Below are 22,884 nucleotides of genomic sequence, written 5' to 3'. Positions count from 1 at the left end.
TGGAGTCAAGCAGTTGGTTCTGCAAATGTCAGGCAACATGCCGGGGCTCTCCAAACCAAATAGGCTCTTTTCTCTGGGATCACCTCCATATGCTTTGTTTCTGTTTTAAATGGCATGCTAATTGTTCTGAATTAAGAGCTCCAGCTGGAGGAGTAAACAAGCAATTTGCAACCTTGAAGATAACACCCAACTCATCTCAAGTGATTTAAGTTTTGGGGGGAAATCTTGCCCTTCTGGTTCTGGAGTGTGAATGCTGACAAAAGAAAATGGCTGAATGCATGCACTCGGGCTAAAATTACATTGCTGACATAATTAATGCACCCATTTAACAGAAGTGTATATTAGCACCCAGCCACAGGAGGAGGTGGGATGGTAAGAAAAAAAGAAGAAATTGCGGCACTTGGCTTTACTTTAGTGAAAACAGAGACATGAGCTGCCCTTTTCACTGCTGGGCAGTTCTAGCAGCTACAGGTAGGGCTCATGAGTATTCCCCTCCCCTTCTTTTTTAAATTTCATTTACATTTTGTTCCACAATATGCGTGCACTTAAAACAAGATATCTTTGAAGCTTTATCTCTTTGCCATATTTTTTTTTTTCATTTACTGCTAGATACAGGAGGTGAGAAAGACTGCAATCATTGTTTGTTTACAACTCCAGATATTCAATATTGAAGGGTTTTTTTGTTTGTTTGTTTTGTTTTTAATTTAAATAATCTTTTTCAGCAAAAACAGTGACCAATTAAAATTATTTTCAGTATCTGCTATGGTGTGGGATTTAAGAAGCAAATTCTGTCCTGCCATGTCAAGAGGAACAAATGCTGCAAGTTGTGAAAAAGACTACAGAAAAGCTACTTCTCTGAAGTGAATACATAATTGCTGAGGAAATGCAAGAAAAGAAATCCATGATTGTGACTGGGTATCTGCCACAAGACTGAGGGGAAACTCCTCTTGCTACCCCAGCCAAGGCTGAGTTGGGAGTCCATCCACGCTCAACAGCTTGCCGATGGCTGTGACCCATCAGAGGACCAGCATAGTGGCTAGAGTCATGGTCCAATGAGATCTTCTGAAGATGGGGGCAATTCTCCTTGTTTCTCTGTTTCTCAGGTAACTAAGGGTTTAATTGCACCATGAAGAAGGGAAGCGAAGGCAATCTTTAGTATGAACATTAAAACATTGGTGCAACTCTTAAGAAATCCCTCTGCAAGGATGGGAGGCACGTCCAAAATGCAGCCCCAACACCCAAGGCTATGGGCAACACTGCTGGGACTCAGGGAGTCTTGAAATTCCAGGGCCAAGCCGTGATATCTGTTGGCCTCTCATCTCATGTATAGTGTACCAGTAGAAGTGATAAATCATTTTGGTACACTTGCTGGGAATAGCAGCCCTCAATAAAAGACCAAAACTCAAGTGAGGCAGCCTGACACTGCGCTATTCCCAGTGCACTCTGTTACACAGATTAATCCTTCTTGATGGAGAATTACAATTAGGGCTCCATTTTAAGGAGATATCAGCAATCAGATATCTTATCAAATGCCAGCTCAATTATTCAAATAATCCCTGGCTCTAGATTTGGGGGCTGTTTAGGGAAAGTGGTCCGATTAATGTGCTGACGCTTCCCCATCACGTCTGACATTCTCAACTTCATGTCTGATTACAGAATTTGCATTCAATTTAATTTTTCCATCTGGAGTAAATGAATAATCCGAGTACCTACCCCATCCTTAATTACATTTGTTAAATTAAAAACTGGGATGTGAGAAATTTAAATGCATGTAGCTTTGTGGCCAGACAAACTGCACGTTCAACCTGCTGTCTCCTGCTCCAATTTCTTTCCCTTCCCCTCAGCCATGCATCAAAGAAATTACAACTAGAAAACAAAAATTCTTTATAAATGATGAAACAATAGATGATCTTTTGACATTTCCAGTACTGTTTGCAGGGGAATGAGATAAAATGTAATAAATTCATATACTTCTGTGTGTTTCTTGGCTCCAGCAGCTAAAATTTCCATCTCTTTATGCAGGAGTCCTGGGGAGCAGAAATCCTTGATAATGCCAAACAATTCGACACTTTATTTTCTCTTTACTCCACACCATGCAAAACACAGGCTTCAAGCTGCCAGCTGCTGGGAGTGAAACCAGATGCCACGTCCCTTTTCCATATGGAAACACCCCGTCTGGGGTTGTTTGTGATTGCAGCACTCTGTGACCCTGGGGTTGCTACCAGCACCCAACAAAGCCTCCCCTCAACAACTAAAAATAATAATATTGCAATGTTGCAGTTATAATTCCTCTCCCTCAGTCCAGTTTAGACCAGACCCTGGTATCACCTACTCTGGACAGTAGCAGGGAAGGTTTGGCCTGAGCCACCAAATTTCCTAATTTTTAAATGCAAAGGTAAACATGGAGGTGGAAATAGAACCATCAAATTTGATGTTGTTTTTATTTTTTTTTTAAACAGTTTTGCAGAAGCTTGATAAATTCTCATTCTTTTGGAGAAATGCATCCTGATGAAAACTTGAAGTGTTGGAATTAATAGGTAGATTCAAGGGGATGGTGAGAAAAGGACAGCCTGATAAAAAGAATAGTTAAACACAAAGATAAAGCATTTACAACTTTGGCTGTGTTAGGAGCAGTAGTCCACACATCACGTGATGGGAAATGTCAGATAAATATATCTGGATGTTGATTTCTGCTAGATGCCAGTGACAACAAGTATGTTCAGGGAAGTCTGTTCTTAGCACTCCCAAAGAGTATTTGAATAAAATAACTTGTCTATGGGCAAGTAACAGTGCAATGGTATGATCCCCTGGTTTGGGGCTTGCAAGACTGGTAATAAAACACAGCTAAAAATATTCAGGAAAGCCATGCTTGGGTAAAGCGAGACAGGTGAGAGCAGAGCCAAAAATAGCTCTTCCCTTTGCTCCCAGCATGCTCTCAGCTAAGGTGACATTTCTGTACTTCAGGGAAGCTGGATTTGACTCACCCCCCAAAAAAATCCCCTTGGAGGAGTGTATCTGGTTTACCTTGGCCCAACCCTGGTGGCAGGATTTGGCCATTGGAGAAATCCCCTTCACAAGTGGGCGGCTCTGATGCTGTATTGTGGGTGCTGAGGTTCATCTTCCTTTCTTCTGCTTTGTTTTGAGTTAACAGTTATGGTGCCAGAGGAGAAAACATCATGTTTTAGCAATGAGGTCCCCAGTGAGTCTGTTTAAAAATTAATTAGTGCCATGCAACGTATTAGCTATGAATAATAATTCTAGCTTTGTACCTATTTCACTGCCTTCCACACCACCAGTATTCCAGCTTTTATACGGTCCTTTTAGCCAACTGGGCCCTAATACTGAGGGTACCAAGGAAATTGTTGTCCTGTCTTCTGAAAATACCCCCATCCAACATCAAACATTTGCCGTGTGTTTTCTGTGGTGCTTTTAAATAAATAAAGGTTGTGGTTGCTAAGCTGGCTGCAAAGTACGCATCACTCACAGGTACAGGTTCATGTCATACCAAAACTGCAGCTGCCCAAGGGCAGAAGTCTGGCCAGACACTCACGGCTCTCATGCAAGGTGGTTTGTATGGAAGAAGCAATGGGTCCTGGTTTTATCCAGGATCTAGGACAGAGGTCCTCTGAGCATGGAGATCCCTCCACGGCTGGAGATTCCCCCAACCCTGAGCAGGGAGAACCTTCAAGGATGGAGATCCCACCACTGCCACCATCCTCATGTATGGAGATCGTCCAAGGATGGTCATCTGTCTCTGAGGATGGAGATCTGCCAACTCCAAGGACAAAGCAACTCTAGCAACCTCAGGGAAGAAGATCCCCATAACCCAAAGACAAAGGTCCCCCAACTCTGAAGGTAAAGATCTCTCAGCTCCAAGGATGGAGCACCACAAAAACCAAGGATAAAGACCCTCCTCACTCCAAGCACAGAAGTACACCCAGCTCCTAGGATGGCAATCCCCCTCCCCCCCTCCCCTACAAAAGTGGAGATCCTCAAAAACCAAGGATGTGGGCCCTCCCAGCCCTGAGGATGGAGACCCCCCCCAAACTCCAAAGATGTGTTTATGCAGACCTCCCTAATGTGTTTATGCAGACCTTCCAAGGAGAGGTTCCCTGTGTCGACGAGGATGAAGATCTCACCAAAACCTAAGGGTGGAGACCCCTTTCCCTGATCTGAAAAAGGGAGATCACCCCACCACCCTGCAGGCCAGCTGGCCCCCTCCACTGCCCTGCTAGCCACAGGGATGCCAAGTAATCCACCAGCCCATGCATTTGGGCAGTGAAGCCCCATGGAAACAAGGTGACAGATGCTGAGAAGCCTCACCACATCAGCCGCCTTCAGGTGGATGGTGAAGCCGACAGAAATTTGTAGGGACATCTGGAATATATTCATTTTATGGCATGTTTCATATCATGGACAGGTACTTTGAAGCTGTAAGTAGTAGCAGGGCTGCACTTCCCCCTGGGTGGGCTGTGGTTTGTGCTTTCAGCCCGAGCTGCCCTGGCGTGATAAAGGGGCTGGGGACACAGAGCTGACGTTTTCCAAACACAGCTTTGTGTCTCTGGGGCAAATCCAGAATCCAGAAGCAACTTAAAAACCAAAAGAAAAAAAAAGGAAAACAGAAAAAAAAAAAGGGGGGGGAAGGGGAATGAAAAAACCAACCTCCATGTCTTTCAGTGATGTTGATCCCCACATCAGGCCATTAACAGTCCCATCACAAATTGTAAACGACTCAGATAAATTTAATGGCTTAGCAGCTGTGACAAAAGGCCCTTCTGAAGATTCATTTGTTTTGTGGAAAAGAAATTAGTTAGGAATTTTAAATCTTTCCAGCTTCTTGATGCAGATGCCTGCCAAAGCCTGCATGTTGGTGGCATGTTGGTGCATGGCCCCAGGGCTGCAGCCAACCCCTGAAGGAAAAGTCCTCTGCTAGCATCCCAAAGCAGGGGACATGGACGTGTGCCCATTAGCACACCGCTAATGAGGCTGCACCTCTCATGTTCACCCCCAGCAACTGTATTAAAAGCCTCGGAACAATGAAGAGTCCTTAAAACAGTATGATTTGGCTCAAACACCTCATGGAGAAGGAAACCCAACACTAGGGAACAGCAGCAACTGAGCTGCAAAAACCAGGGCGGTGGTAAGATGCTGGCTCCCCATGGGGAATGACAAACCCTAAACCTTCCCACTTCCCTTGACAGTCCCAGTCAGGGAAAAACTGGGGCCAAGCTGTGCTTTCCAGCCTGCAAGCGAATGCCCTTTCACCCATGTCAACACATGAAAATAATGTGTTAAACCACTTCTAAGAGCTCTCAGCATTCAGAGGCTTCCCCAGCAACCGCTGCTGTCACCCTCCCCATCCACGTCCCTTTTCAGTCATGCAAGATTGAGGTTTTTCGCCTTCAGCCACATTCATACTTTATTGCACAAGCAGCACCATCTCAAAACTCCTTTTAGTTGAAGTTCAGAGCTATAAAAGATGCAAAATGCCCCTGAATTATTCACACAGTGTTTCAGTAGAAGCTGGTAACGGCACCAGCATGCGATCAAGCGAAGGATCTGGGGATGGAGCCATGGACCTGTGTTGTCTCCTTGTCTCCATTTGGGTGGAAAAATGCTTCTTGAATATGCTGGGGGGAAGGAAGTGGAGGAGAGGGTAAAATAAAAGGGTGTCCCCAGTCTAGAAAAGGCTGGAGAGTGAGGAAACACAAGGAGCACCTGTTTTTCAGATCCAACATAACCCAGATGTTTTGGATGTTACTCCTCTTCCCTCCTCCTCCCCCCCTTCCCCCCAAGAATTAGTTGTTTGTTATTTTTCCCCATTGCATTTTTTTTTCTTTTTTAAAGCATGAGATGGTTGCTGTTCTGGCAGGCTGGGAGATCTGCAACATTTCTGGCCCTCAGCAAGCTGCTGAGCAGCAGTGCTGCATTTGCCCTTTGGCGATGCTGAAGCCTTCTCAAACTTTACAAGACTGCAGCACCAAAATTAAAACATGGCATAGGAGGAGAAAATGCAAACCAAGAAACTCCATTCTGGGAAGAAGGGATAGAAGCAAACAAAAAATGGGAAAATTTGATTAAGAAACTCGGAAACAACTTTACACTTCAAATACACAAGGTTTTCAAAAATGAAAAACCCTGAAAGGTTTTTTCCTTCTATATTTACCTCTGTTTTGCTTCTTTCCATTTCACTGAACAACCAGGCGCTCCCAAGCTGGGATTTCCACCCTGCCTTCAGCTCCTACTGGGGGCAAAAACCCAACAACTCCATGCAGAAAAACCCCACAAAAGTAGGACACTAAGCCCTGCTAGATCCAAACTCAGCTTGATGCTCACTAATTACCCAGTAATAGTATTTATATGCTGCTGTCACACTCAGAAATGCGGCTCCTAATAACTGAGGTCTGCATCAATATTAATGTCCTGGCTTGACTCTCAATACCCAGGGACTGGCAGAAGACAAAGAAACATCACAGCAAAGTGAAGTGGGGAGATGAAAAAAGAATGTATTTTTTCCATGTTTGGCAGGAAGAGAGTGCTTGAGATCAAATGATGGGATCCCCATGGGTGAGGATTAGCAATGACAGCAAATATAAATTATAGGTTCCCACCAATCTTCTAGTGGCAGAATTTTTTTGTCATCTGTAATCCCTTCCCCAAACTTGTATTTCCCCATAGGCAGGAATGGGCTGGAAAAACTCTTTCCTTCTTATGGGAATGAATTTGTAAAGTTTGGGGCTGATCAATCTCCTGTTACCTGAGTCACTCCAATATAAGCAGCAGCAAATGCAAACCTCAGCCTGCTTTTTGTTGCACATGCAAAACGCCAGGTTTTGGGTTGGCTCAGAAAGAAAGAAACAACTCAAAATAAGCTTTCAGGAAGCATTTCTTTTTGGTGACACTCCAATTCTTACAAAAAGAAGGACAACATCCCCCGTTCTTCACAAATACTATATGTACACCATTATTTTCAGAAATGTGGCTATGCAGGGCACGGCACAAGTTGCAAACGTGACCTGACACATTCTGTAATTCTATGAAAAAGCTCTTTTCTTCATAATTTCTATGCAGAGACACTTGGTACACCAGGAACATTTAGGCAGAGTTTAAACAGAGTTAATAAACTATTAATAGCCTGCAGTAAGCCTGTGATAGATTTAAGCTGCATGTGCTATGTGCACCTCAGTGCAAGGTGTTACTACCGATATCTGCAGTCAGTGCACACCAAAAAAAAAATCACAGAAATCTTCCACTAAAAATCCAGTTCCAGGAAATTTGGCATTTCTCATGGTAAAATGCATACTTTTAGGATTTTTTCATCAGAATGAAATCTGGCAATTTGAGCATAAGTGCTGGTGAGGCATTTACCCTGCAGAGTGTTTGGTGTGGTGTTAACCCATACTGTTGACCTGTTAATCGGTGTTGATCCACGTTTGTTAGTTATTAGTATTCAAAGAAAATGAGTGGAAGCTATAAAGTTCACATTTAGCAGTATAACACTACAGAAACTTTATGTTAGGATGTTCCCAGATCATCATCATTCTGTACTTTTATTTCCATAGAAGTTGAGAATTGCGTTATTTTTAGTCAAATTCCAAACAAGAAAAAGGCAAATTCTTGAAAGTTCTTGAAAATCGATTATCTGCTTCCCACACGCCTGGAGTAACAAAGCATGGTTGTGAGCAACTTCTGGATGTAGATTTCTTTGTGCATTTATTAAACAGCAGCAATTAGTAATGCACTGACCTTTCTGAGAGCTGATCCTGTGTCAGTGGCTATGCTACACAGAAGCGTGACCTAAACCAACTGCCCAAAGACTGCCATAAAAATCAAATACTGCTATAAAGTGACTTCAGATATTAAAAGAAATCCCCCCAAAGAGACTATTTATCACCTCGTTTGACAATTTAGGTGGGAAACAGCACTCTGTGGTTGTAGCCTTGGCCATCAATTCTGGTCAAACTTGAGAGGAACTTTTCAAAAATGCTACTGAGGGACCCAGTGGAGATGGAAATTTTCCCAAAGCTGAAATCTCCTCTGTTCAGTATTTCCTTGTCCTAACTTGTGGAAAGAAGAGGAACTGTCTGCTTCCAAAGTTTTGTTGTTGTTGTTCTATTGGAAGAGGGGTTGTCTAGGAGAAGGAGTTGGTGGGCAAAAATGAGTCTGTCAGGAAAAAGCATTGATTTCCCTTCACTTAAGAGACACCAAGCGACACCACTAGAAATTCCAAAAACAGTGCCCCAAAAGCATTTTTCTGTGTTTCTTTATTGGGGTGATGGAAGAACCATGAGAAGAAGCAAAACCTTCTTCTAACATCTCTGGCTGCAGACACATGGTGCTCATCACCCTTTTGCATTCAAAAATGCCCTTTCTCTAACCAACTCCACATTAACCCACAACATGACTCCTCCCTGTCACTGCCACACTGAAGGGAGCACTCTGCCCCAACCCCTCCATTGGCACCATGGAAAACACCCAAATCACCATGATCTGGCTGCCAAAAGGGCCAACTGCACCCTGGGGTGCCTCAGGCATGGCGCTGCTAGCTGGTGCTAAGGGAAGGGACTGTCCAGCCGTGCTCTGCCTGGTGAGGCCTCACCTCAGGCACTGTGTGCAGGTTTGGGCATAAGGACATAAAACTATTAGAGAGTGCCCAAAGGAGGGCTATAAAGATGGTGAAGGGTCTGGAGGGGAAGATGTGTGAGGAGCGGCTGAGGTCCCTCGGTTTGTTTAGCCCAGAGCAGAGCAGGCTGAGGGGAGGCCTCATGGCGACCTGCAGCTCCCTCACTTGGGGAGCAGAGGGGCAGGCGCTGAGCTCTGCTCTCTGGGGACAGCGACAGGACCCAAGGGAATGGCATGGAGCTGGGACAGGGGAGGGTCAGGCTGGGGGTTAGGGAAAGGTTCTGCTCCCAGAGGTTGTCAGGCTCTGGGACAGGCTCCCCAGGGTCACAGAATTGAGGCTGTCAGAGTTCAAGAGGAATTTGGACAATGCTCTCAGACATAGGATCTGTGTTTTGGGTTGTCCTACATGGAGCCAGGAGATGGACTTGAAGACCCTTGTGGGTCCCCTCTGACTCGGGATATTCCACAATTCTGTGATTCTATGACCTACAAATCCCTGCCAGCCATGCAGGAGTCCTTATGTCTGCTTTCCCTCAAACGTCCAGATGCACCTGCCCCAAAATAGGACCTAACAAAAAAACGAACGAACAAACAAAAAAATACCAACAACCACAACTGAATTGGAAATTCAGCCAACTAATTAATTGCATACGCATGGAAGCCAACCCACTGCCTGATGCACTTTCCGTATGGCCACCCGTGCTGGACACAGCTTGTTTTTCGACTCTGGTGTTTGTCCCCATTTTATTTACCTTGAAATGGGAGCTGCAGGCACTTGGATAAATAAGAGCAAAAGTGATTTGAGGTTCACTGTAGCTTTTCTACTCTCTGTTGAGATATTATTGGCTAATCTCCTACACAGCTGCTCCCAGCTGAATAGATGCAGCCCACCTCCAATGCCGGCAGGCGATGGTATTTGGCCACCAACCAACATGGGAATAAATACAAACGTTATTTCGTTTTGTTTTGTTTTGTATTGTTTTTTTTTTTTTCAGTTGACTTTTTTTGGCGTTTTTTTTCACTCAGAGGAGTATGCAGTGATATATCTAATATTGCACCTAGGTAGAAAAAAAAACCTCCTTGCTTTTTTTTTCCCTGCCAAAGGGGGCAAGTTGAAAGATGTCCCATGGAAGAGCCCCCATGGCCACGCCAGGACATCAAAAGCTGTCCCCATCCATCTGCAGAGCAAGTTCCTCCAGGGCAAAAAAGGCAAAATCTCAAGGCAAGATTGCAAATCCCAAAGGCAAAATTTCAATGAATAAATCCCCATGATGCCATTTGATTCATTCCAATGTCTCGCTAGCTTAGCATGGGGAAAGTTTGTTTTTTGTTTTTTTTTTTGTTTTGTTTTGTTTTGTTTTGTTTTGTTTTGGTCCAAAATGGCAAATAGTGGAGCTGGGATTATTTAAGAGCAAAATTAGGGTGAGATATTGTATTTTTCCCCATCTGGCATCCTCTGAAGGAAGAGAGCATCAATAGCAATAAATGTTCCTTTCTCCAAAGCATGAGTTCAGAACGGAGAAAAATGTTAAGTTCTAAAATGCCTCAATGAAATTTAATTTTTGTTTGAATCAACAGCTTCACTCCGTGCCATTTTAATGCTATTTTAAGTTGAAATGTCAATTTGAAACTAACATTTTAAAATGTCAAAACATTTCATGTCTGCAGACAGATCTGATAGTTTTTGCTTCCATGTGTCCAAACAGAAATCGCTTTTGGAATTTTACCCTGAAAAAATGAAAAATCAATATTTTGACTTCTTGGAATGAAAACAAAGTTAAAATATAATATTTCCTCCAGGATGCAAACAATATTTTCTGACAAGCTGTAATCACCAAAAACTAATCTGAACCAAATGTTTGCTACCATGGTCTGTTACAGATATGCAAGAAGAGACGAGAAAGGGGGTTTTGTTATTATAGTCTTTCTGAACCCTTTTTTTCCCAGCTATTTCCACATTTCCAGTGCCTTTCTCTCCTATTACAACCCAACAGGGACCCAGCAGAAGGTGGGTGCAGGAAGCCATCAGGCATGGCTATTTTCAATGCACTGCATTTTGTTAAAGGGACTTAATACTGGGGAAAACCCTGGAAAAAAAATAATATTACTTCTCCTTTGCATTTTCTTTTTGTGAGATTTATGCTTCATTTTGCAACACTGGACCACCCTCCCATTGCCACCATTTTAGGGGATTTGGGGGAAGACAGCAGCAGGAGCTGCAGGGGACATGTACACAGGGGGGGCTATCCTATATAAAAGCCATTTTCCAGTGATCTCACCTTTTAAATTCCTTGCCAAAAAAAAAAAAAAAAAAGCAAAGAAAAGCAATCCAGGCTGGTCATCTCAATAAATAAATAAATAGAATCAGTTTTACTGCTTTTTCCCATTCACTGGAAAAATGCAGCATTGCAAAATGGGATGAAAGCTGGCAGTTTTAGAGTTTTTGGGCTACAGAGCAAGTTGTTTGGCCCAAAGCTCACAGCTCTGCTGTCCTTGACCACCTCCCTGGCTTCACAGCATTGTCCCCAAATTTCTCCTCCTTGCTTTTTCCCTCCATGGCACCAAGCCCCGCACGGGGAATAGCGCAATTATCTCGTCTCACCACATTTTTCCAGCCCTGCCTGAGGTTTAATTAAAGCCAAGCGCAAAAACACAGAGGAGAAGAGCTTCGTGTAGATATCACCCTTCCACAAGCGAGGGGAAAAAAAAAAAAAAAAAAAAAAAAAGAAGAAAAGGGGAAATAAAACCTTTATCACAGACTTTTTAATTTACCAAACCTTCCAGCTCAGTTGGATGTTGCTCCTTTATCATATTTCCTTAAAGAAATGCATATATATATATACACATATAGAAGCATGCATGCGCACGAGGACAAATGTATATATATATACATGCATGCTATGATATATATGCTTCCTCTCTATATAAAAATATATATATGACCATACCCTAATACCCTGTAATCTCCTTGAATTACACCTAAAACACCCTCCTTGCAGGTGACCTTTTCACAAAAGGCTGTTTCTATGCCAACAGCATTGTTTGATTCAGTTGAGAGAAAAATACAGCATGAAACTGCCTTTAATTTGCTTAATTCAATGTCACGGATTGCATGATAGAAACCTCCCATCACAGGAAAAAAAAGTTAATATTAAAAATTAATTAATATGGATAGGGTTCAAAAATTAGCAGAAGAACATGGAATACTCAGCCACAGACCACAAGGTCTGGCTGCAGAATTTTGCCCAAATTCCTGGCATTGTTTTGGGGTGAAATTCCCATCGCTTTTTTTTTTTTTTTTTTGAGCCATATCTTGTGGTTTTAAGCTTCTTCTCAGCTTAAAAACTTCTGTCTCCTTTTCCATCTCCCCCCACCTGCAGACCTTTGTTCCTATGGAAATGGCCACGCAAAACTCCAAATACGCAAAATTCTGAAAATCCCCTCTTTTCCTTTTTCACTGCCCATAGGGATTTTTAGGGAATCTCTGACTCCTGTTGCTTTTGCAACACAGAAAACTCAACTAGGTGACCCTTACTACAGCACATCTTTTCATAAAACAAACAAACAAACAAAACAAAACAAAACAAAATCAGTTTTGGTTACTTGGCCACATTTTTACCCAACACCACTTTAACTTTTGTGTTCACCAGCAGCTGTAAGCAAAGAGATAGCCACTTGTCTCTGCAGGAAAAAATGCAACAAGCCGCAGAGCTGAGCTTTGAAAGATTAGGAGAAGTTGGTAAAAAAACAATCTTTTTGCACCACTCCAGCACTGGTGAGTAGACACAAGTAGCAACAAGACGTTGCAGGGTAAAAGCAGTGCAATAGTGATGATTTCCTGCTGTCTGCAAAGAGGATGTGTTGGAAATTCCTGCCCTTTTTGGCAGGCAGGGATGTATTTATTTTTTCTGACTCGACCCCAACACGTTCGTGGGTCTCGGGAGGAAAGATATTCCCCAACGGCTCAATCTCACAAGGGCGCAGAATGAAGAGGATAAAAATACTGGTTGCCATGGGAACATAAACTCCAGAGTTTGAAAATATCAGAATTAACCTTGCACTAATTTCAGTCCTTAAAACGCAGTCTTGCATCGGCATTTGGGGGTTTTTGGAGCAGGAACCTGAGCTTCAGGCAACTCATCCAGCAGGATTCAACATCCCTTTTAGCCTTACAGATGTTTTCTTACTGCTGGATGTTTCCCAAAACCATTTAGAGTTTCACAGAGAATTAAAAAAAAAAAATAGTAATAACAAAAATCCCTGGATTGTGGGTGCCATCCCGAGAGATGCAACGTGAGGGTTTTTCGTGCATCGCTTTCCTCTCAACTGGAAACCCACTCATGACATTTGGTATTCTTTGCTCAAAACACACCACAAGCACTTAACAATTGTTAAATTATGACAATGAGGCTTCAACACCACTGATACTCAGCAAGTGCAGCCACTTTTCCAGTGGCACCTGCAACATCAATGGCTTTGAGCATTTTCAGTCACCAGCTTTATTAAAACACAAAAACAACTTTGGGGTGGTTTCAGCAAAGCTGCTCAGCCCGAGCTGGAGAAACACCATGCTCAAAGGAAAACAAACCATTTTTTGCTTCATAATAAGGTGACATATTTGGTATCACAAGCCAAAGGATAGGCAGCAGGCCACATAGCAAAAGTTAAACAGTAATAAAAGGATTATGAATTAAAAGGGGGCATGGTTAATCCTCTGTGCAAAGAAAGATTCCCATCATTAAACTTGAGTTTCCAAAGGTGAAACAGAAGAGGGAATTCACTCCTCTCTTCAGAAAAACACAGACTTACTGGAACTAATTTGTTGTTGACTGCAATAAATCGGCTCTATTCTGGCACTTGCAACAAGATGCAAGTTCGCAGATTTTGCAACACATTTTTGTAATGGATTTGCAGGCTTTTTCAATGAAATGCACTGCACATACTCCTTTTTGCAATGCAATGCGCTTGTACTTTTTTGCTTGCTCTTTTTGCAATGCAATGCAATGTGCTTCTTTGCAGGACTTTGAAACTGCAAAGCAGGACTTGCATTTTTGCAAATTTCCAATGCAATATACTGTACTGTCTGTGGGAAGTGTGTGTGTGTGTTTGACTTTGCAGTGCAATGTCTGTTTGCATTTTTTTATTTGTAATTTTGCATGGACCTTGGCACCACTGAACAGAAAGGCCACGGGTTTATCCATGCAGGCATTTGTGCTGGAAGTGTTGAATTGGTTTCACCATCCATAAAGCAGGTTAAGATTTCTGCAGAATTCGGGCTGAGCTGAAATGATGTTTTTTAAATGCCCCCTGTCATGGTTACAAAACTCCAGGTGAGAGCACCCTGCTGTTTCCACAAATGGCTATTTACACTGTTTTGTGGTTTGTTTGTTTGCTTTAAAAAAAAAAAAAAAAAAGCGTGTTTTTTTTTTTTTTATCATTTAATTTGTCTAGAGAAAAAAGGTCACAGTCTTGTTCAGAACAAGGTTCTGGCCACAGCGGGGACCACGCAGGCAAGAGCAGTTTAAGGGCAGCAGTGCCTCGATGCACAAAAAGGAAGGTTTTTCCCAAAAAATTCCCAGCAAGGAGGAGGCCTGTCCGCATGAAAAAAAAAAAAATCTTTAAAAAGCAGGCTTGTTGGAGCAGTTTGGTGAAAAAAAGCTTGAAATCAGCTTCGCTGAGACACTTCCCCATAATCCCTCGCTGTTCCCCAGTGGTCTTGTGCAAACAGTGTGAGGCGGCTCAGCCTCGGCTCCAGCCACGCTCCTTGGGGCTGGGATTTTAAATAAATAACCCAACATCACTGCCTGCAAGGGGAAGTGAAGCTGTGTTCACATGGGCTCCCAGCACCGGTGTCACCGAGCCATGGCTGCCCAGTGCAGCAGCAAGAAAACACCAGTGATTCTGCATCTGGGGGATGCCGAGAGCTGGATTTGGGGAGATTTGTGCCCCCCAGCTGAAAATGCTTATTTTCTGGATAGCATGGGAATGGGAAACGTCATATTCAGAGCCCAACTAAGCACTGCAAATGGTCTGTATCCTGTCTGGAGCATCTTGGTAATGGATTCGCATTGTTTTTAGTGCCACAGCCAAAAAATTCAAGGTCTGGTTGTTGCAGATAGGACGGGAAGGGAGAGGCCACAAGGTCACCTAATTCCCATAAATATGTAAATATATATCTATATACATTATATATATATACAAGGGAAATATTTTTTTGCACATAATATAAAGTAACAAGAATATATATTTGTATATATGCATTTATTTGTACATAGATATGTGTATTATATATACGCATTTATATATGTGAGCTTCATTCTTTGCAGTATTTACTATAATGTATAATAATATGTATTATATATGCATTCATATATGTGTATTATGACTGCCTATATGTATATTATACATGGATTTATGAACACATGAACTTCATTCTTTTTATGGGATATTTTGGGGAAAAAGGGTCTTTTCAAAGAGGTACCTGATGAGAGACAGGCAGCGCGACAAGAGCCAAGAGGTCACTCTGGCACAGGCGAAGGGCTGCAGAAAGCAGATTTGGGGCAAATCTGACACAAAAAAAGGTACATGGAGGGAATTAAAGGGGGATAGGACCATAAGGCAAAATGTGTTGGCCTCTCTGATTTATTTGCCCTCATGCAAAAAGGATGATGCCAGATTGCAACCCTGATAGTCCTTCGAAGCCCTCACCCTGGGCCCAAAATCACACTTTTTTTCCCCAACTCCTCCCACTCCCCCACACACACTTTGTTCCAGGGAGGTACTGCATCAAGAAGGCAAAAGCTTTTGGTGCTCCAAAATAATTCAGTCTTGTAATGCATGTTTCTGGTAGCAAAAAGAGGTTTCCCTTATTCACTGCTATCCTCGTTAAAAGGAAGGAAAAGGAGCAGAAATATGGTGCCTTTTAGCAACCCAAGCTGCGCAGTCATTTCATCAGTTTTTAACCGGACCTGTTTTTCAGACCTTCAGTAATAAAAACAAGCCAATAAAATGAACATGAAAATATATTCATTAGGATTTATAATGCTCATTAAAACTGGCTGTGTACGAAAGCATGACTTAGCTTTAGAGAAGTAGGGGAAAAATGCAAATTCTTCTGCATGAAAAGAGGATATTTCCCTAATCGCCCCAATCAAACGCCGGCGCAATTATCTGTGGCCAACCCAACGGGTTAAAATTATACTGTTCATCTCCGGACACAGTAAGGAGCCGAAAAGTGTTTCATTTTAATAAAAATGGAATCTGGACCCTGCAGAAACCAGCTTCACTAATGACGTGTTTACACAGAAAAAGACAATTTCTATTTAATGGTGATTACTAGCGAGAACAAATTAAACTTCCTGGAGTATATGGGTTAGAGATAATGGGAAGAAAAGAAAGTTATTGAGTGTGTTTGCGTGTAAATCAGGAGATCTGCATATGGGGGGCTACAGCTGCATGTGCCTTGCTCTAGGAGTGCACCTCCCTGTTTTGCCAAGTTCATGTGTGTGTCTTAGCACACAAAAACATATATATTTTGCTCCAAGTCCTCCTGTGCATGCACCCATGCTCCCAGACACACAAGTGATGCTCCTGGAGGTCTGGGGTGGAAAACCCAAAAAGCAGGGCTCCTGCCCTGCAGCTTGCCAGAAGAGCTGGGATTGTTTTGTTTTGGTTTTTTGTTTGTTTTGCATCTCATTGCAAAAATATGCAAAAGCTGCAAAATCTACCTCTCCCCACCTGGCAGCTTGGTAAGGGGGACTGGGACCCCCCCAGGGCAAAATGAGCTCATGGAGAAAGAGCAGACATGCACCCAGCGAGTGGCCACAGCATCCCCGGCTTCGCTGCAAAAACCCCTGATGGTTTTATTTTATTTTTTTGTTCAGGGTACAACCTGAAAAGCCAAGCCTCATCTCAGTTCCTGCCTCAGATGAAATTAAGTTTTTGGGTTCCTCTTTGTGCCAAGCCCCTTTTCCTAAGGGATGGCGTGCCCACGCCGGCCTGTGCAGGCACATCCTGGGGAGCTGGGGAAAATCGCGTCAACATCGGGCTTTAATGTCTACTCCTTTGTACAGGAGAACAAGCATCTGCAGAACAAGCCCAGATGTGAGTCCCCAGTCCAGGAATTTCAGCTCAAAGGCACATAATAAGGCAGTGTCTGGGAAGGTTTAATAATAGCAAAATTAAAATTGTTACCCAAGCATAATGAAGAAAGTGCTGTGAGGAAGCTTGCAAAAACCCAAAATTAGTCCCCAGGGAAGGGCTGCTGGTTCAGGGGAACGGTAACCAATGTGCAGAAATGCAACTTAATTATCTGTGCATGCAGAACATGCAGCCAGTTTGCAGCCACCTACAAAGGCAGCAGAGAGGAGAAGGCTGCATGCCCCTGATGGAGTGAGCAGAATGGCTTTTGCATCACTTAGCACACACTGCAAATTCACAATTACATGTGCCTGGCCTGAGCTGTCTCAGAGTTGTTGCAAATGCTGCAGCTCTGTTGAGGAGCTGGGGCTTCTCATCCTGATTTCTCACTCGCTGATGCAAAATGAGGTGTGTTTTTTTTTCTTTGCTCAGCCTTTTTTCTTTGTATCTTGAGCTCTTCGAGGTAGGAAAAACTGGGCAGGACCAGTGGCGGCTGTCACTACAATTCCCTGCGCATTAATGCTGGGCAAGGGTTAGGATGAGAAGCAAGCATGAAGTGAGCAAGCACACACCTGCATTTCTGCTCACCCAGCCCAGGCAGCTGGACTCGGGTCTGCCTGGACAAGGACAGCTGTGAAAAAACTTTGAAAAAATGGGAATGGGCAGGGGAAATGCCCCAATTCAGCTCTCTTGCTGATGCTTTAGAAATGGATTGAGTCTCTTGTCCGCCTTTTTTCCCCTTGCTTTTTTTGCAACAGGCTCATGTCCCTTCGAAATGACCCAGCCAAACCCAAATCCCACTGCAGTAAATGCAGGCTAATGAGGGAAGCAGCACAACTGAGAGTGCTTGGAGGAGCTGGGTGCATCGGCTGCATACCCCTGCCCTTGGCAGGCAGAAATGTAGCTTTAGTGCTAAGCTTGAAATTGTGTTAAATTTAAACAAAGGATTCTGGCAAGGATCATATGGGGATGCTGGCTGATACCAAGCTGGGGATGCTGGGCAGGACCAAAGCGAGAACACTGGGCAGGATCAAGTCAAGGACATGAACATCAAGCCATGGGTGCTGGCTATTTTCAAACCGAGGATGCTACTAGCTGTGTTCAAACCAAAGATGCTCACTAGGGTCAAAGCAAGGAAGCTGGCTAGGACCAAACTAATGATGTTACCTAAAAGCAAACAGAAAATGATGGCTAGGTTAGCTAAAATCAAACAGGAGACCCCAACTAGGATTGATAAAGATACTGTTCAGGACTGAACCAAAGTTGCTAGTTAAAATCAGTTCAAAGATCTGGCTGGCACTGAACCAAGGACCCCAGCGAAATCAAACCAGGGATGCTGGCTAGGATTGGACCAAGGAGGACACAAAAAATGTTAGCTGGGACTGACGCAAGGACTGTGGATAGAAGCAAAGCTGTGATGCCATTTTCATATAACTATTAAAAAAATGCAAATCTGTATGTCTCCTGAGACTGCCAGCTGCTTGGGGATGAGTCCACAGGGTGTCACAGTGCTGCTTCTCAAGGCAGCAGTATTTTTTCTCAGCTTGACCGAAATAGCTGAAAAAAGCAGAGATGCTTTTTGGCACACCTCAGATCCCAAAACATCTGACCTGCTCCTGGCTCCGAAGCTCAGGGCAGCCCCAGTATGTCTGAATCATGCTGCCTGCATGCTCCAGACATGCCTTTCAGTCACTTTGCCTCCCCCAGACCCTAAGCCCTGTTCCTGCTTTTTTCCTTTAAACGCTTTTGCTGCCTTGCTTTAACTCAGCACATCGGCTTGGTGTACAAGTTTAGTAATACAAATCTGGCTATTTTCCCCAGATTTCTTGCAAAACACAAAACAAGGGGATCTGCTTATAATTTCTGGACCAAATGCAGGGCTTGGCTGTTAAATACTTTTTTTTTTTCTTTTTTTTTTTTTTTTTGAGGTATATTCAGTCTTGTTCAAAGGCTTCTAGCCAACCCAAAATCAACCAAATCCTTAGGAATCTCTCCCAACAGATAGCTGTCCTCAGTGGCACTTAAAAACAACAATAATAACAAAAGAAAATGTATTCTGAGTTTCCAAAGTCATAATAAAACCCTAAGGTTTGTGTTTTTGATGTTTCTTTTTTTTACACCTGTAGGCACCAAACTGTGGCAGTGACGCTCCAGGGCATGTTCATTGAGCTCCATTATTTCTTAATACACACACCCTTTACCCTCTTACCCCCTCACATACCTCCCCAGAAAAAAAAAAAAAAAAAAAAAAAAAAGGAAACCAACCCTTGTATTATGAAATTCCATCATCTGCTCTTTAATTCTGTATTTAGAAAAAAAAAAAAAGACTTTTGCCAGACATATCAGCAAGGTCTGATTTCTCATCACTCCCTTGGCGCACCTGGATGCTCTGCAACCCCATCAGGCTTGTTTTTTGTGCAGGTGAGTGCAAAACTGACATGATTTGGGCTGAGGAGGTGTGAACATGCAGCTGCACAAGCTTTGTGCTTAATGAGGGATGCCTAACAAAAGTTGGGGATTGATGGCCACCAGGTCTGCCCTGCTTTTGGTGTAGCCATGTTGCTGAGCATCCCTGGCCGTCTGCTCACTCACCCGGTGAACTGCACCAGTGCGCAAGCAAGGTCATGCCATTTCACTTCCCAATTTTCCATAATTAGGGATTTCAGCTCTTCAGTCTCACTATGTCACCTCAGGGTTTTCAGCAATTAGGAATTTCTGCTCTTCCAGCTGGTCAGTCCCTGCACTGTCAGGTTTGCCTTTGCTCTGCACTGAAGTATTCTTACAACTGCTCCCGGCAGCCCATCCAAAATAAAATCCAAATTATGCTTCTGATCGAGCTGATACATGTGTTTCCAGGAAATAAAAAGCCATAAAAAGGTGCTACCAGAGCTGTCCTGCAAAAAGCCATCCCAACTGTTGACCCTCTGCATGCTCTGCCAGTGAAGCATGCTCTGCCGGTGCGCATGCAAGAAGAGGTTATGTTTGTTTCCTGGGCATTTCCATGGAGGTGGAAAAGTGCAGCCACCAGTAACCTCATCAGAAATAAGGAGGGATGAAAGCTGCAAGTTAGAGGGGTGCCAGAGGGATGAGGATATTTGCAAAAGGAGGAGGAGGCTGAATCCATCATGGGGCACAGCTGTGCTGCCCAGGCGGTTGCTGGATGGCAAGGAGCTCTGAAAGGACACAGCAAAAATCCGTGAGAGCCACCCCAGCAGGAACTTGACTGAGCGGAGGTCCCACTTGGTCAGTGTTGTGCTTTCCCCTCCTGGGTGCACAAAGGCTATTTATTGCAAGGGCTTTGGGCAGCAGGGTGTAACTTTGCAGCATCTCGGCTGCATCAGCTCTGTTCAGTGCAAAGTGCTACAGCCACATTTTTTTTTGCCACCATCTTTCATGCTTTCTAAAGCCAGGATTGCAGATTTATGGCAAATGAGTGAGCTTTGGTGCACATGGTGGAGCTCCGTGCAGGTACAGCAGGAAAGTGCTCCTTGCCCCGGCGAGCACCACCACAGACACGGCTTTATTTCTGCATGTGCAGGACAGCAACACCAGCCTTTTGGACTTTTGCTAGCCTGGGTGCCCCCTGGGTGCTCCTCTGGCAGCCAACCCCAGCAAACCACATTTTTTGCACTTTCTGCCAGGTTTTCAATGCTCTTCAGCCACTTAGGGATGCCAACAGGCTGGCGGAGTTTTCCAAAGGCTGCACCCCTACAAAATGACTTTTTGTTTTAAGAAAAAATCCCACGGTATGCACTTCACTGGAAGACAATGAAATTTAAGGCTTGAAGGTCACTCAGGATTATTTTTAAAAGAAAAACTTGCATGTGTTTTTAAATGCACTTTCCCTCATTTCATCTCTTAGAAGGGGCAAGGGCGAGTAGTCCCGGGCTGGGAATGGGAATAGCACGCAGGGGATCTGGTGCAGCACTGAAAACCTGAAGGATACAGACTTCTCACGAGTTCCATTATTACACAGAAAGATGAAGCATATTCACACAACAAGAAATCGTTGTTCACATGGCAAAAAAAAAAGTTTCTCTATGCTGTTTTTTGTCTTCTTTATCAAACATTTGTGTTTTTTCTTTAATTCCTCCCTGGGCACTGCATTTTGGTGGAGTTTTTGGCATTTTCTACTCAATCACGATAGCAATAATTCCAGTTTTCCTCTGATTGCTATGCCTTCAACTGTCCACATCGTCCCCAGATTAATGCATTTTCTCCCTCATTTGGGGAATCCCCTTGCAGCTTACTTCCAAAAATAGCCATTTTTGCAGCTTTTTGCAGACATGATGATCATTAACGCCAAAGTGTGACTCCAAACTGACTTTTACCCATGTTTAGACAGCAACAGCCCCCCCCGCACACACTTGATTTGACTGTGTTTTACCTAACTGGGAAGCTTTTCCCATGAGTTTCTAGCTCAGTTTTAGCTTTGAAGCCCTATATCTGCATTAACGATGCTCACGTTGGAGTGCTTCAGGCCTGAGCAGGACTTCAGCCATTTGCTGAATCAGGTCCCAAACAAATAATGTGAAAGACCCTTCCTTACAAATTGAGAGAAAATCCCCAAGCCATAAGCCCAGCATCTTCACTTTCCAACAGAGTAAATGCTGAGTTCTTCACTGTAAGATCGGATCAGCAAGAAAACTCGGAAAAAACAGTGGGGGAATGAGAGAAAAGTTTTTAAAAATAAGCTTTTATAAATAAGAACAACTATATCTGATTACGGTTCAATACTAATACCCAGAGAGCCTTGAAATTTCACTGAAGAAACAAAAAGCTTTGTGTCTATCCTTCGCTGCTGGGCAAATATGACACTTCTTAAGAGAAAAGGATATTTTGCAGCAATAATTATTATTATTTTGTGCAAGGAGGGCTTGCAGTGCGGGGCTTGGCCGCTGCACAAGGAAATCCTCTTGTGCTGCTTTGTGAGGCCGAGACTGATCTGTGCATCTCCCATCAGGAGGGAGAGGGGAAAAAAAGGGGGAAAAGCCAGATTTTTCAAGCCAGCAGGAGCTTAGAGGAAAATTAGTCAAAAAAAAAATAAATAAATAAAATAAAATAAAATAAAATAAAATAAAATAAAATAAAATAAAATAAAATAAAATAAAAAATAAATTTAAAAAGGTGTAAGCCCAGAGAAAGGGAAGACCCACACGCCTCGATGCACATGCAGATACAATGTTCATCACGCAGAAAGGGAGAAAAAGCACCAGACCTCCTGGATTTACTCAGCTCCTCTTTGCAAGCAGGGTTTTTTGGTGCAGTGGTCACTGGGAATAAAACCTAGCATTTCCACAACCCAAAACTCCCCTTTTTCTCCCCACAGTCGGCATTTCCCCAGTAAGATGCTTTGCTTCTTCCATAGGCTTCTCTTCAAACATTCCAGCATCCCGCAAAAAAAGCCAAAAAGCCTCTCCTGGAGGGAAAGTTGTTCCCAATAATATAAAAGAAGCTGTTTAAATCTCTTTTTTGTTTCTCTTTTTTTTTTTTTTCTTCTTTCCATGCCAGCCCCACAGAGCTGAAGCTGAGAATACATTAGCCTTTAATGAAGTGAAACCCTCATCTTGCCGGAGACACCTCATTTAGCGCAATTGTTTCGGAGCCATTACAGAAAGACAATTACAAGGAAGCGGCGAGAGTAATTGGAAATGCTGGCAGGAGTTGGGCGAAATGATAATAAATAAAAATATTCACCCTAATAAGCTTTCCAGGAGGGGGTGGGCTGGAGAAAATCAACATAATTAGAACTGAACCTCGGTGAGGAAAAACAGACAGCAGGGTGGCAAGTGCTCAGCACGGAGAGGAAGAGGGGAAAGTGAGGAAAACTTCATGTTTTGCCCCAAAATGTGGGGCTGAGCCTCTGGGAAGTGTTTTTGCTGGCTGTTCGAAGCTGGTGGAGGATGCTCAGGAGCTGCAATGAGCAAGAACCTGTTGCCACACCAGGGTGGGGGAATCCTCAAGCATGCGCTCGGTGCTTAAATTGGAGAAAAGACACCTAAAAGCAGTTTTGCTGACAGGGAGATGCAGGATGCAGTGACATGGGGTGACATGATGTGCTATGCCATCAAATAACGTGGAGTTTTTCCTCTTTACATACAAAATGCAATTATTCTCACTGAA

At 43.4% G+C, this 22,884-nt stretch overlaps 1 protein-coding gene and 1 long non-coding RNA gene across 6 annotated transcripts in view; one reads left to right on the top strand and one right to left on the bottom strand.

The window, feature by feature from the left end:
- Positions 1-22,884, bottom strand: part of PKNOX2 (PBX/knotted 1 homeobox 2) — an 86,809-nt gene that overhangs the window by 42,556 nt on the left and 21,369 nt on the right. The window lies entirely within an intron of this gene.
- On the top strand, positions 253-1,823 carry LOC311422678. Its single transcript, XR_014685478.1, has 2 exons — positions 253-471; positions 755-1,823. It is a non-coding gene; the product is annotated as an uncharacterized lncRNA (long non-coding RNA).

Source organism: Aythya ferina (genome assembly GCF_964211825.1).
Source record: "Aythya ferina genome assembly, chromosome: 22".
In the NCBI taxonomy this organism is placed as follows: Eukaryota; Metazoa; Chordata; class Aves; order Anseriformes; family Anatidae; genus Aythya; species Aythya ferina.
The sequence above is the reverse complement of the archived record's forward strand: the minus strand, read 5'-3'. Positions and strand labels throughout refer to the sequence as shown.